The 14123-nt window shown below is 33.7% G+C and overlaps 1 non-coding gene across 1 annotated transcript; it reads left to right on the forward strand.

The window, feature by feature from the left end:
* Positions 1 to 2687: 2687 nt before the first annotated feature.
* On the forward strand, positions 2688 to 2769 carry Trnas-uga (transfer RNA serine (anticodon UGA)). Its single transcript has one exon. It is a non-coding gene; the product is annotated as a tRNA-Ser (tRNA).
* The last annotated feature ends 11354 nt before the right edge of the window (positions 2770 to 14123 follow it).

The following is a 14123-nucleotide window of genomic DNA, read 5'->3' on the forward strand; positions in this document are numbered from 1 at the left end:
TCTACAAAACAACGTAGCTTTTTTTGTAGTTTACTAACACCTTATGACATCTGCTCTGCTCCACATACAGAACTGCCCAAAATGTTTTAATTATGTCAAACTTGGCACTAGGAAATATGCCATACTCTTAAACAGTTGTTATAATGAATTTAAAACGTTATAGGGTCTTTATGAAGCCTTAATTGTTATATTCTGAAATTTGTTTAGAAAAAGATAACTAATTTGTTAAAAATAGTTTTACAAAATACAAGTAACCCGTTTTAACATTTTGATTTCTGTTTAGTATTGATGCAGATTAGAGAATATCCAGTTTTGTTAATCAATATTTGTTGTACTATACACTATTAGCACGTTTAGAGCAATGCTAGGCCTCGGTTCATATCTATAGTAGCAGACAAACAGCTGTTTTGAAAAAAGTCAAATATTTCCTTTTAATTTGCTTGATGTAGGAATGGTAGAATTTTGGAATGGTAAAATACACCAATTTCATCAAGATTCCAATAAATAATGATATTGTATACCGTTCTTATTGTTGATTTTATATTATATCAATGTGTTGTTGCATAAGTAAACAAAGTGTGTGCGCGCATACTAGCTTCGGGTATAAACATATATTTCTGGGACAGATCGAGAAAGGTGGTTATTTAAAAACGGCAGTGGAGAATACATGTATGTTATATCATATTCATGTCGATCAGTCACTGTGAAAAGTTATTGAAAGTAAATTTTCATATAAAAATGCTCTATAACTTCAGTCTGTGAATACAGATAAAAAAAAACCATACAGAATGCAGGATTTTACTTTTCATTTTCAAAGTTTTCTAGGGAAAGGACCTTCAAACCCCCCGATTGCAGGAGGGGGACACCCCATCCCCCACCTACCGCTTAGCCACTTAGTTGCTCAATAACATTCGTTGATGGGAATATTCCCACCCCTTTTCAAACTCTGGCTACGGGCCTGAAAAGACTGTTGAATGTAAAAAATTTAATAATTCAATGTCACTTTATGCTGAAGTTGGTCGATTTCCTTTATACATTGGTAGATACCTAAGAATTGTTACATCAAAAAAGAAACAAGGACATCATTTTAAAATACGTCTATCGTCACATACATTGTCAATTGAAACTTGCAGACATTATATCAAAACAGAAATGACAGTATTTTTACTGAATTAATGTAATCTGAACGACTCGTTTTTTCACGCATGTCTTATTATGTCTTATTATATTGGACACGATGAGCTGTTATATCCTTAAGTATATTTGTTCTGTTATGTTCTTTTTATGAAGTTTCATTATTCATATGTATTTCTTAGACTTAAAGTCACGCATGTGTATCTTGTTTGCTTGTATTTCAATTTATAAAGAGAATATGTAATTGTTCCCTTTTGTAGTTTTTAACAATGTATTTGCTTATTCGTTGAATTTAAGTGATATTTTAAGATGTTTTTATTTCAGAACAATTTTCTGTATAATGCGTCTAAATTGAATAATAAATTCACATTTTATCGTCACCACAGAGTAATCATTGTATTGTTGACAATAAGTTTATATTTAATTGCATCACACAATTATCATCATTAACATTTTTATTTATTTGATGATGATGATAAGGATAATGATGAAGATGGTGATGATGATACTGACGATGATGTGAATGATGATGATGATGGTTATGGTGATGGTGGTGGTGGTGGTGATGAAGATGTTGTTGTTGTTGTTGATGGCGATGATGATGATGATGATGATGATGATGATGATGATGATGATGATGATGATGATGATGATGATTGCACTTTCTCGGATCGTTTTAATCACTGTTCAATAAGAATCGTACAAGAACGTGTTATTCGGGCAGATTTTTTATTCATGAAACCATCCCTAATTGACTTGTGTAAACCTCACGTAGATAATACACTAATTACGCGATTCAAGTAATATTGTAAATGGATTTTTGGGTGATGAGACGAAGTATGGGAAAGATCACCATTTGCTTTTATACAAGTCGCAGATACCCTGTTTGTTTCTACATCCAATTAGCGATGCTTTATAAATAAAACATTGTTTCTCTTTCTATAATGAGGAACGAACAAGGTCATTGATCACGATTCAATTGTTTACTATTCTAAAGCAAATATTTATCAAATTAAGGTAGCGCATCCGTAATGATTTCCCGCGATTTCTTCGAAGATAGAAGAGTCTTCTTACCTATTTAGTTATGAATATCTAATTTAAGCACATAGGCTTGATTGGTCATTGTCGGCTCGGGTACTACTTACATCTACCCCGGGTACTCTTAAGTTTAATTACATGTAGCATAACAGTAAATTTTATTTCAGAATACATTAAAACATACCCGGGAAATTTAACGCTAAATCGGTCGTTGTCGGCATTTTTTTTTTATTAATTATATTCACATTTATGTCAATTTTCTGAAAATGTCCTCTATATTATCGAAACTCATACTCAAAAAGCACGTTGGTGCAGTTTTTTTGTATAGAGAAGTTTGTTTAAGATAATCGATAGCGCGTTTTACGACATCGGATTTTGGGCGGGAATACAACTCGGGTACAGTCTAATATCGACCGGGTACGAATAAGTATATTAACATGTAAGTATACTTAAGAGTACCCGGGGTACAAGTTAGTAGTACCCACGCCGACAATGACCAATCGAGCTAATGTGAAGTTGTTGTGGCCGAGTGGTTAAGGCGATAGGCTTGAAATCTTTTGGGATCTTCCCGCGCAGGTTCGAATCCTGCCGACAACGCGTACTTTTTGCGACGCGTTTTATTTCTTTTCTAACGTAATTTGATTTAATATAGTATATAAGATATGTTTATTGTTTACTGTTAAATATGTTGCAAGTTTTATGCACATTATTCAATTTTTAAAATTAAAACAACGTTATGGGTAAGTTGGGTGATTAACTGCTGAAAATACCAATCATGCGTGTTGCATTTTTATTTTTATTTCAAAAAGTAAACAGTAAATCTGTCTTTTTCTTGCTATTTTTGCTGTATATAGTGTATCTATAAAAATCAGTTCAAAATATAACTTAAATGAAACTATTTTGAATTTTATGACACTTTGTTTTTAACCAACCCAATTTCTACTTGGCTGAAACCACTTACATTTCATGGCGCTCTTCCATAGATTACAAGTTATAAAAAATACATGTCTGTAAAGAATACTTATGTCATCTTGTTTAAACTTAAAAACCTTTACTGCATCTGTACACACCAACTGCATGCCCATATTTGGATATCTGGATGAATTATGGAACTTTCATATACCCCAGGAGTGTAAATAAACTGGACAAAAGCCGAACGTGGGGGTGGTTTTGAAAAAAAAAATCAGTATTTTTTTAAAGCATGGAAAGCCTACTTAAAAATGTGCGTATAGTTCAGTTAAATGATGCTAACTAAGAAAATAATACATTAGATTATATTTGGAAAGGTGCCCATTACGGGTGCGCTACCTTAAATTATATGCTTAAGATTTTAATTCAAAGTAAATTAATAACGTTTTTTGGCAAAACCAGAATTTGTGGTGAATGAGAGAAACGTTGAAACATAGAGACGAGTTCAATTTCAAACCCAGCTCAATCCGAGCGATGGTCGAAAATCATTCCATCAATGTCAGCGAAAACTTCGCATTGATTTAACATTATAATTTGCAAACAACAGAGCCACACTATTTAATTGAACATAAAAAAATTGCTATATTTTATTTTGCTAAATTTATTTCTTAACGTAAGTTCTATCAGTTCCTTAATAACCATCAATGTGCGTCCGTAAAGCATGTACAAAAATTAAAATAACGTATTGTGTATCAAGTTACCGTGAAAATGGTAAAATAAATAACGTTTTAAATGAAGACAGTCAAATGGAGGTTACAATAAAGTTGAAAGCCCAACATTTTTCAAGAAATTAAGTCATATTAATTTTGTATCTGATATGTATTCTTTAATCAAGACTTAAGACGCTTGTTTTGAGCGAAATTCGTTATTATACTGCATAAAGATTCGGACCACTGTAAATATTTGGTCGAATGCCACTACAAATCCGAGGATCCGAGGATCGCGGGTTCGAACTCATGCTCAGCTACATAATTTGTGTCCAGTTGGTGATGAAATCCTGTCTACGGCGCGTATTTCCATACTTCTCACTCAAGGATGGCAGTAATCAGCTACTGGCATATGTAGTTGCAGTTAGTATTGGAAAACCAGCTATCCCACGAAGAGAAAGAGTTGCGTTGCTGATCACCGACTAGTATACTGTTGAAAACAGCGTACAATCTAAGTAAACAAACACACGATTTAAACCCAGTTTGAATGTCCGATATGGTTATCATATACATCTTGATTATACGCTTATTTGTTAATTATTTCTTCAGTATGGATTATTTTAAAATTATATTTAATTACTCTTACATTACGATGAAGTAAGAGAGGAATCTACAGCGTAACAAACATTTGCTTAACGTAAAAAAAAACAACGTTTAACTACTTCATAATTCAGAACTCATCGTAGTCCTTATATTATGGTCATTTACACTGTAAGTTCACTCAACTGCGAAAGTTTTAGCAACATCCACACAGTAGCTTAAGAGGACTTGAAAATACACAACGTCTGTACTATGTATTCAATAGTAGAACAACAGAAAAAGGACGATCATTCACAGCAAACATGTCGCAGCATAACAGTAAATTTTATTTCAGAATACATTAAGCTTGAAGCCAATGAGTACTAATTTAAGGTAGGTATGTAATATGCATATTGTAAAGTCGTATCTTGAATGTTCTATGCATGTGTATACATATAGCTTTCATTGCTATGACTACAAAGAGACAGTAGTATATGGAGAACAACTATTTTAAATATTTTTTCTTTACGATCATTTATGTCATCTGCAAATTAATGTCATTCAACTATGAACCTTTAAGAAACATTCGCCCAAGTGGTTGAAGAGGAGTAAATTAAAACTATATTTTCACTAAAAAAAACAACCAAGGACCACAATTCTTCCAAAAATCGTTGCAGTGAAACATCATTTGCTTACGATCATTTACGCATTAGGGTCATTATCTGTGAAAGTTTAAATGTGAGCCACATATATATATTCAAAACACAATTTCGGTACGAACATGTATAAGGGCGGAAGTAAGCATGGTCGGCCGGACGAAAACGTGAGATGCTAAATGATCTCCAATCCGTGGAGGCATAACTAGTTTTGATATGCAGCAAAGCATGTGAATTCCTCTTTATTTTATTGATATATGTAGTTTCAATTTTCTTATGTAACGAGATTACATGTATGTATCATCGTCCGCCCATTTTTCAGTATAATGTCCAAGCGACAAATACTTATTTTACGTAACAGTTTATTTATTTTATATGGAGATGATTGAGTGGATTCGTTTGTTTCTCAATTCAATATTGAGTTTTGAAATGTCAACACAAATCAATTAACATCTACCTCACACGCACACATGCCATTAAATTACGGTGCAGACATACAGGTCATTCATCCGTGATGAGTAACTACAATTTAAATAACAATGTCTTCGTTTTATCTCTTAAAATACATGCAATCATGATAGTTACAGTATTTTCATGTTCACTAAATTTACTTGCAATCAACCATGTACGCAATATATTTCTTAATTTTGACAACAGTTTGTATTGTTAATTATTAACATTTTCAGTACGTATGTAGTGGTTACAACGTATCTCTTAATATATATAAATAATGCTTCTTTTTGTGTGTTTTTTCTATGATTTCAAACTTTTTATACAAGTCCATGTTTGACATGATAATGGCCGATCCTGATCGAGTTGTAAAAATGAAAAACATAATTTACAATTGAAATAGCACATGGGCTATTGCAGTCATGCAACCAATAAAATGTATTTACCACATGAATATTTATTAATAATTTAGTATTTTACTTGCACGAAATTTGATAATGTCAAGTAAAAACTCTTGTCTACAGGAACAATTTGCGCGCATCCGTCAGCCTTTTCAAAGTTTGTATTTGGTACCTTAGTCTGTTTAATCAGATTATAGATTAATCGCTTTCAAATACGTTATTATCGTCGTTCCCCGTTGTGGTTTTAATAGCTTCGACAGGTGTCTTCTGTTATTTAAACTTTTCCAATGTTTTCAGACAGTTTTGTTTTATGAAGAAAAAACACACAGAGCAGGAACTGAATTTTGGAAAATGTTCACAAAACCAGAACTTCGTATCTCTCAACATCTTCACATATGTATTCGCGTGATCATGTGCATATACACATTCGAGTCTTGTTCATTCAGTGCTAAGTATTTTAGAATATGCGATCATTAATAAACTAGATTATCACAAAAGCATGCCCAGTCATACTATATTGCAGCTTTTCCAATTAACTTGTAAACCTGACATTGTTCTTTTAGCCAGATAACATACCAATTATGCGGTGGAAGTAAATTTGCCGCAAGTCAGATTTGGATTAATGGATCGACGATGGGAAATATTAACATTTGCTTGCAGATAAGCTGTTGCAATTCGTGGATTCTGTACAAATAGATTATATATGGGAGAACGGTATGCACATGTCGTAGTTTATACATAATCACAAATTGTTTCAATGCGTCCACAAATTCAAAAGTTAAGCCTTAGCGCCAAACATAGTGTGAAGACATTAAGAATGAATAGAACTATCCTGGCATTAGCTAATCTTTGGAAATACTACTATGCTGATAATTATAAAAAACTAAACAATATATAATAATTTTAAAATCAAATACCACGTCAATCGTCATTATTTGACACCATAAGTTCATTGCATGAATCCGTGTTGTTTTGAACGAGGTATTCGTGTATATCTAGCTTAATCCGGGATAAGTATGTAATGAACACGTGTATAATAAACAAAAGAAGTCAAGATACTTTTTTTTTTAATTCGGTAATAAAATATATGCACATGCACTTTATTTCGTGCAACATACATTGCAATCCTAATTTCAACTCTGTGATTGTCAGCGGATATATCTGCCGCCCAAAGCGGCTACTTGATTTAGCAATTTCATCCGGTGCGATTTGCTGCATTAGCACTTTTGTTTATTTATAGCACGGTATTTAATAAGACAAGTTTTAAAGTGACATTTACCAAACTGTGTCTAAAGTTGTTTTTCGTGCTCTTTGCGTGTTTGTCTTTGTGAAAACATGCGTGCGTGTGTTTTTTTCTAGCAACGGAACGAACATGCATGCACAATTGAGTTCTCGTGCACAAATAAACCTTAATTCAATTCCTTATTCTGATAAATGGTATCTTATCTATATATACATTTTACCATTAGACTAAATATTAAGTTGATTAATGCCCTGATTTTACATAATCATTATATAATAATAATTAATTAATAATAACAATCCGTGTAAATCCTGCTGAATAATTAAGCATCTGCTTGAATTGAAAATGTTTGCTCTTGTATATATGTTGCCTGTTGCCTTTCATGGTCAATAATCTTCATATATTTCGAATAATTAACTTCCAAAAAAGGGTTTCACTTCCATTTTGGATTCATAATAAGTATAAAATGAAATTTGTATTCCTGAGTCATAAGGAAAGTGTAATTGTAATTATCTTGTTTCCGAATTATTTTGTACAATTTAAATGACACGATTATTTTTAATTATTTAATGTTTCCTGTGTTAAAGATCATGTCCAATACAAGTAATTTGATGATTCTATTGTTAATTAATATTATTTATAGGAACACGTGGTGAAATAATTTATTGAAAAACAAAATGCTTTTACGTTTGAAGTCGATAGTTATTGTCCTTTTTGTCATATTAGCATTGCCACGAATTATTCGTGTGTAGACAGAACCAACGCTTCTGACGCCCAGTGAATGATGACTAAGTATTTTAAACAATTATTAGATTCTATTAATTGAACTTGCAGCTACCAACAGATGATGAATCTGACACTTATTTGAATTTATAAATGAACTATGACCACAACAAAGGTCATTTAGTGGTCATTGAATACTGAAGACAACGCCTATCGATAGTCATTATTTAGTTTTAAACAAATTTGCGTTCCAATAAACGTCCTTTGTTCCTCAGAGTGGACGTTGCTTTGAACCGTCCAAATGTTCAGAGAGTTTCTGCATATAATAATTTAGTTGTAATTGTCTCGAAACGCGGATATTGATAAATAATTGTGTAGCATGGCTTTAGATAAGATACATACTACTATTGTTTCATACCCGGTATAATGTTAATTAGCATTCAGCTGAAACATTATGACAATCGTGTATAACGAATGATCGGCGGTGGAATATTTTTTATAGATGAACCAAAATGAAGGTGCCTTTCACGTTTATATCCAGAAATTAAACCAACGGTATTGTTTTAATGGTTGATGTCTTTCTGCAGTTGCAATATATAAACTTTATGATAATAATATAACTTAAGACTTATAAAATAAAATATTAATTAATATATTAATATATATAATTTCTTTAAACGATAAGACGCACCCCATTCATGACATATTCTGTACCATGTGTTTACGTGTTTATGTTCTATGATGTATTGGTTATTTTCTACTTTTAAATATAACCAATACCATTGACCATGGTGACAATAATAACTTTTAAATTGTCACAATTTTGAAAAACACATGCTGATGCTTCTGTACCTGTAAGTAATTGGTACAATTAATTATAACCAGTGTTATGGGCACTTAAGCAAGCTTGATATTCTTAATCTGTGAATCGTTCAGCCCATAAACGATTTTTAAAGCATACATTGTCACAAAAATAGAACTCGCGAAAAATGTGTAACCTAGAAAATATTCACACTTAAAAATATGTTTCATAGAAATATTTTTTTAATAATAAATTAGAATGTATTTTTCATTTTTTAAAAATTGCCAGCGTCAACATCTAAATGTTATAAAGAACTGGCAACTATTTCTAGATCGAAATCCAAATTAATATTGAACATTAATATCTGTCAATTTCACCCGTCTACGTTCTTCAAACCAAACACGTAGTCCATAACGAGCAGAGAAAGAATTAAAATAGCGTTAAATTTCATACATTCAAATGTTTCCTACCAAATTGTTAACGTAAAAATATTGCAACGCACTCTCCATACTTTTTTAGTTATAGTAGTATTTTTACGGATCGTGTTCTATTTACAGTTTGATCCTACAGGACAACCCTACATGATATTGCATTATTGTGCAGCAAGTGATCACTAACTTTCCCAATTAACACCACGTGTTGTCAGTATTAATATGACGAAGGGAATAGACGAAGAACGCGACTAAATAAAATCAAAGTACTGACAGTACTGGTGTGACGATGCTTTTGAAGAGGATTGATATAAAAGCATCTATTTAAATGTATCTACATCACCACAATTGTGTATGTGGGTACGAAAATTTTGGGTAGGAACAAAAATGGGTACGAAAATTTAGGGTACAAAAATTATGCCAAAAAAAATTGGGTACGAAAAATAATTTGGGAACGAGCAAAAATTTGGGTACGAAACAAAATTGGGTACGAAAAAAATTGGGTACGAAAAATGTAGGGTACAAAAAAAAATTGGGGTTACGGGAAAGTAGTACCCGTGGGGAACTTGATCCATTCAGCGAAACTGGGAGGCGGGTTACATTCTCGATTAAGTATAACAAGAAATATCTTTAAAAAGATATTCGACGTGTATTTTATGTACCATTTATCTTTAAAAAAAAAAGTTCTGTTACAGTAAAACGTTTGTGGGTTATAATATTACGTTTCAGCATATACATTCAAAACTTGACATGCTCTTTAATTACACCATGCTCTTTAATTTTATTTCGTTAATTAGAACGAATACGGTACATCCGCTACGCATGCGCATCAGTGTGCTTCCGCTATTCGCAAAGTAAACTGCTATCAAACGTGGTTTGATAAAATCGTGTAATTTGTCGACGTAATTTGTGACGTTGGAAGGTGACAACGTAGTTGCGCCGCGGAAACCCCAAAATTAGTTTGCACGTGGTGCAAACATTTGTTGTTGCCAATATGGCCGACGATACCATGAATAGCAGTTCTCGTGGAGAACCGCGCGGAGAACCGGAGATAAAATTTCTAAGGGGAAAGCTACGGCTAAGAAAACATCGACTGTGTTGGACACACCGTCTAACACACCGTCTAACACAAACAATGATCTAAATAACAACATTACTATGGAGTGTTTAAAAAAACATTCAACAGTCCCAAACGGCTCTCATAAATAGAATAGAGGCCATTGAAAATTGCAGTTACGAGTACGACTGTGGTGATTATTTTGAAAACGAAGAAATTGACAATTTTGACGAGGCGGGGCCGTGTCGTAAACGAAGTTTAGAGTCGGAAGAGAGTGAAAAGTCCAGTAAATTCGCCAGTTTTGCAAAGAAATTTAAACCAACTGATGTCTGTGGTAACGACATTGACGAATATTTGGCGAATAACGTCACTGATTTATTCAGAAAAGGAATGCACGAGGAACTGTATGAAAAAAACAGTAAAGGATGAGAATTGCCCACGTCCAGGCAATTGTGATGGCTTGATGGTTGCCAAAATGAATAAACTAGTGTGGGATGTCATGTCTCCACAGACTAGGAGCAATGAGAAGAAAATGCAACAAATTGCAACATCTATAGTGAAGGCAGGTATATTTTTGACAAAAAACTATGACGATGTTAGTGGCCAATGAACAGGATAAGTCGGAAACAGAAAGGGAAAAACTAATTTTGGACAGTTGCAATGATGCGTTGGCTCTCATGGGGCATGCAAACTACCAGGTAAATATGATGAGGCGAGATATGTTGCGCCCAGAACTAATACGAGAGTATTCTCATTTGTGAACACACTCTCTTCCAGTTACAAAGGAGCTTTTTGGTGATGACATTTCCAAAACAACTAGAGAAATCGAGGACTCGGCTAAGATCGGTTTTAAAATGTGTGGACAGTATGGACGATGCAATTACATGTACAGAGGTAGACCTGGATTACGAGGCCGGAATAGAGGCTACGGGCAAATGAGAGGACGTGGACAGAGTCCTTTGGCTTACGCCTACCCTTCACAAGGGCCATTAAAGTATGGACAGGATCCCAAAAACCTGCCTCGGAGAGGAGGGGTCAAATACAGAACTTAAACGAAGTAAGTGGAATTTTTTTAGCTGGTCGATTAGCCAATTTTGTTTTAAAATGGCAAAACATAACATCAGATAAAAAAAGTATTGGATATAATAGAAAATTGTCATATTGAATTTGTAGACAATCTCAAACCATGTCGACCTTATTTGCAAAATAGGAAATTTAATGATCAGGAATCTTTGATAATTGATGCAGAAATACAAAAACTCCTGAGTAAAGATGTAATAAGGCTTGTGGATTTTGATCAAAAACAATTTTTGTCCCCAATATTTCTCAGATTAAAGAAAAACAATGAGTATAGATTTATACTCAATCTTAAAGATTTGAATGCATTCATTCCTTATCGTCATTTTAAGATGGACACTTTTGAAAACGCTCTCACTTTGATTACCAAAGATATGTATATGGCATCCATAGACATACGTCATGCATATTATTCAATTTTAATGGCCGAGGAAGATCAGTTATATTAAAGGTTTCAATGGAGAAACAACACTTATCAATTTCGTGGTTGTCCGAATGAAATTTCACACGGACCTCTGTGGTTTACACAAATTATGAAGCCAGTGAATGCCACTCTACGTAATGCAGGAAATATTTCCTCTGGGTTTATAAATGATAGTTTGCTTGCAGGGAAAACAAAACAGCAATGCTTAGATAACATAAAAGATACTGTCGAATTAATGACAAAGCTAGGTTTTATGATAAACCATGAGGAATCTGTATTGATACTTTCAAATTTTTTAACCTTTTTGGGTCATGTTATTGATTCAGAGAGAATGATTGTGTATTTGCCAGAGGACAAAAAAGATTTTATAAAAGCAGAATGTACAAAATTGTTAAAACTGAGTTCAACATTAATTCGAGAGGTTGCTAAAGTGATTGGCTTAATGATTTCCTTTTTTCTGGCACTGAATATGGGAAGTTGCATTATCGTAACTTTGAGAGAGAAAAAATTAAGTCACTAAAAAGAAGTAAAGGCGACTATGACGCTAATATGCATATAAGTTCTTGCATGAAACTAGATCTCAAATGGTGGGAAACGCATATTATGTCTGAATGCAGAAAGATAGATAAAGGTAACCCCGACGTTGTTATTCAGACTGATTCTAGCACTCAAGGTTGGGGATATAGTTGTAATAATCAAACAGGTGGTGGTCGATGGTCAAGAGAGGAATTGAATTCTCATATTCATGTTTTGGAACTAAGGGCCATCCTTTTTTTTCTCAAGACGCTGAAAAACAGTATTCAACATTTGCATGTTAAAATACTGTCCGATTCATCAACTGCAGTGTGTTACTTAACGAATATGGGTGGATGCAAGTCCTTTGCATGCGATATTGTTGCAAAAGATATTTGGAATTTTTATATCCTTCACGGAATATGGTTTTCCATAGCACATATACCAGGGAAATTGAATGAAGCTGATAGGCCGTCACGAGAATTTAATGACAAATTAGAATGGGAATTGAGTAATCAAGTTTTTCAGAACATTTGCACATTGTGGGGTAAACCTACAATATATTTGTTTGCATCAAGATTAAATCACAAGTTGGATAAGTATTGTTCATTTAAGCCTTATCCCAATGCACAATACGTTGATGCGTTTTCTTTTGATTGGGGTGAATTTTCAAAATGTTATATTTTTCCCCCTTTCAGTCTGATCAGTCGCTGCATTGGAAAGATCCAGAGGGACAACGCACGGGCAGTCATAATTGTGCCACTGTGGCCGACACAGACGTGGTTCCCATGACTATTGAGCATTCTTGTGGACAAACCACGCATTCTGCCGAAAGCAAAAACTGTGATAACAATGCCACACACAGGTCTTGAACATCCACTGTGGAGAAAGATGGCTATGGTCGCCTGTCTTGTATCGGGAATTCATTCAGAAACCGAGGACTTTCACCAAAAGCTACCAGCATACTCATCGCTTCTTGGCGTCAATCAACCAGAAACGAATACAAATCATACATATCAAAATGGTTATCTTTCTGTAAGAAATGGCAAATCAGTGAAATTTTGTCCTACTTTAATAGTCATAGAGTATCTTACAGACTTATATGAAAAAGGACACAGTTACAGTTCAATCAATGTGGCTAGGAGCAGTTTATCCTCCTTGGGAATCTCGTTTGAGTCACATACAGCTTGTCTCACCCATTGGTGGTCAGGTTTCTGAAGGGTGTTTTCAATATAAGACTACCAAAATCAAGATATTCATCTATTTGGGATGTAAATGTTGTTTTGTCATATTTGCGTACATTGAGTCCAGTTAAGAACATATCATTTAAGGACTTGGCTTTGAAAATTGTAATGTTAATGGCTCTTACCAATGCAGCACTTGTTGATACTGTACATAAGTTACTAGTTACAAATGTTCAGAAGATGAAGTCTGAGTGCATTGTTCAAATTGGAGGTCTCCTTAAGCAAAGCAGACCTGGTTGTACATATTCAAGCTTATCTTTTAAAGCTTTCCCGCCAGATAGGCGTTTGTGTATATATTTTGCCTTAAAAGAATATCTAGCAAGAACTGCCACCCTCCCACCCAGCTTTAACTTCACGGTAAATATGTGGAATATTAGATTCAATGCAGTTTATATACTCTGTGTTCAAGAAAGATTTGAGAACTCTTTGAATACTGATGCGCATGCGTAGCGGATGTACTTTCAGTTAACTCCCTCCTTCTACTATTGAACTCATAAAAGTACAATTAAACTTCAACTTCACGGTAAGTCTCGTTTAATTTGAAATTTCACATGTATATCAAACCAAACTTTATATTTCGTTGTTTCCTTTCCGAAGTTAATGATGCTATGTGTACGGACGTGATTTCAACATATAATTTTTCTCTTTTGCTTATTGTTTTTTTTCTCTAACTCAATAAGCTTAGGCATGTTTGTTCGTTAAGTTTGTTCGTTAAGTACGGCAATAATTTCATGA

The sequence above is a fragment of the Dreissena polymorpha genome, chromosome 4 (genome assembly GCF_020536995.1).
Source record: "Dreissena polymorpha isolate Duluth1 chromosome 4, UMN_Dpol_1.0, whole genome shotgun sequence".
In the NCBI taxonomy this organism is placed as follows: Eukaryota; Metazoa; Mollusca; class Bivalvia; order Myida; family Dreissenidae; genus Dreissena; species Dreissena polymorpha.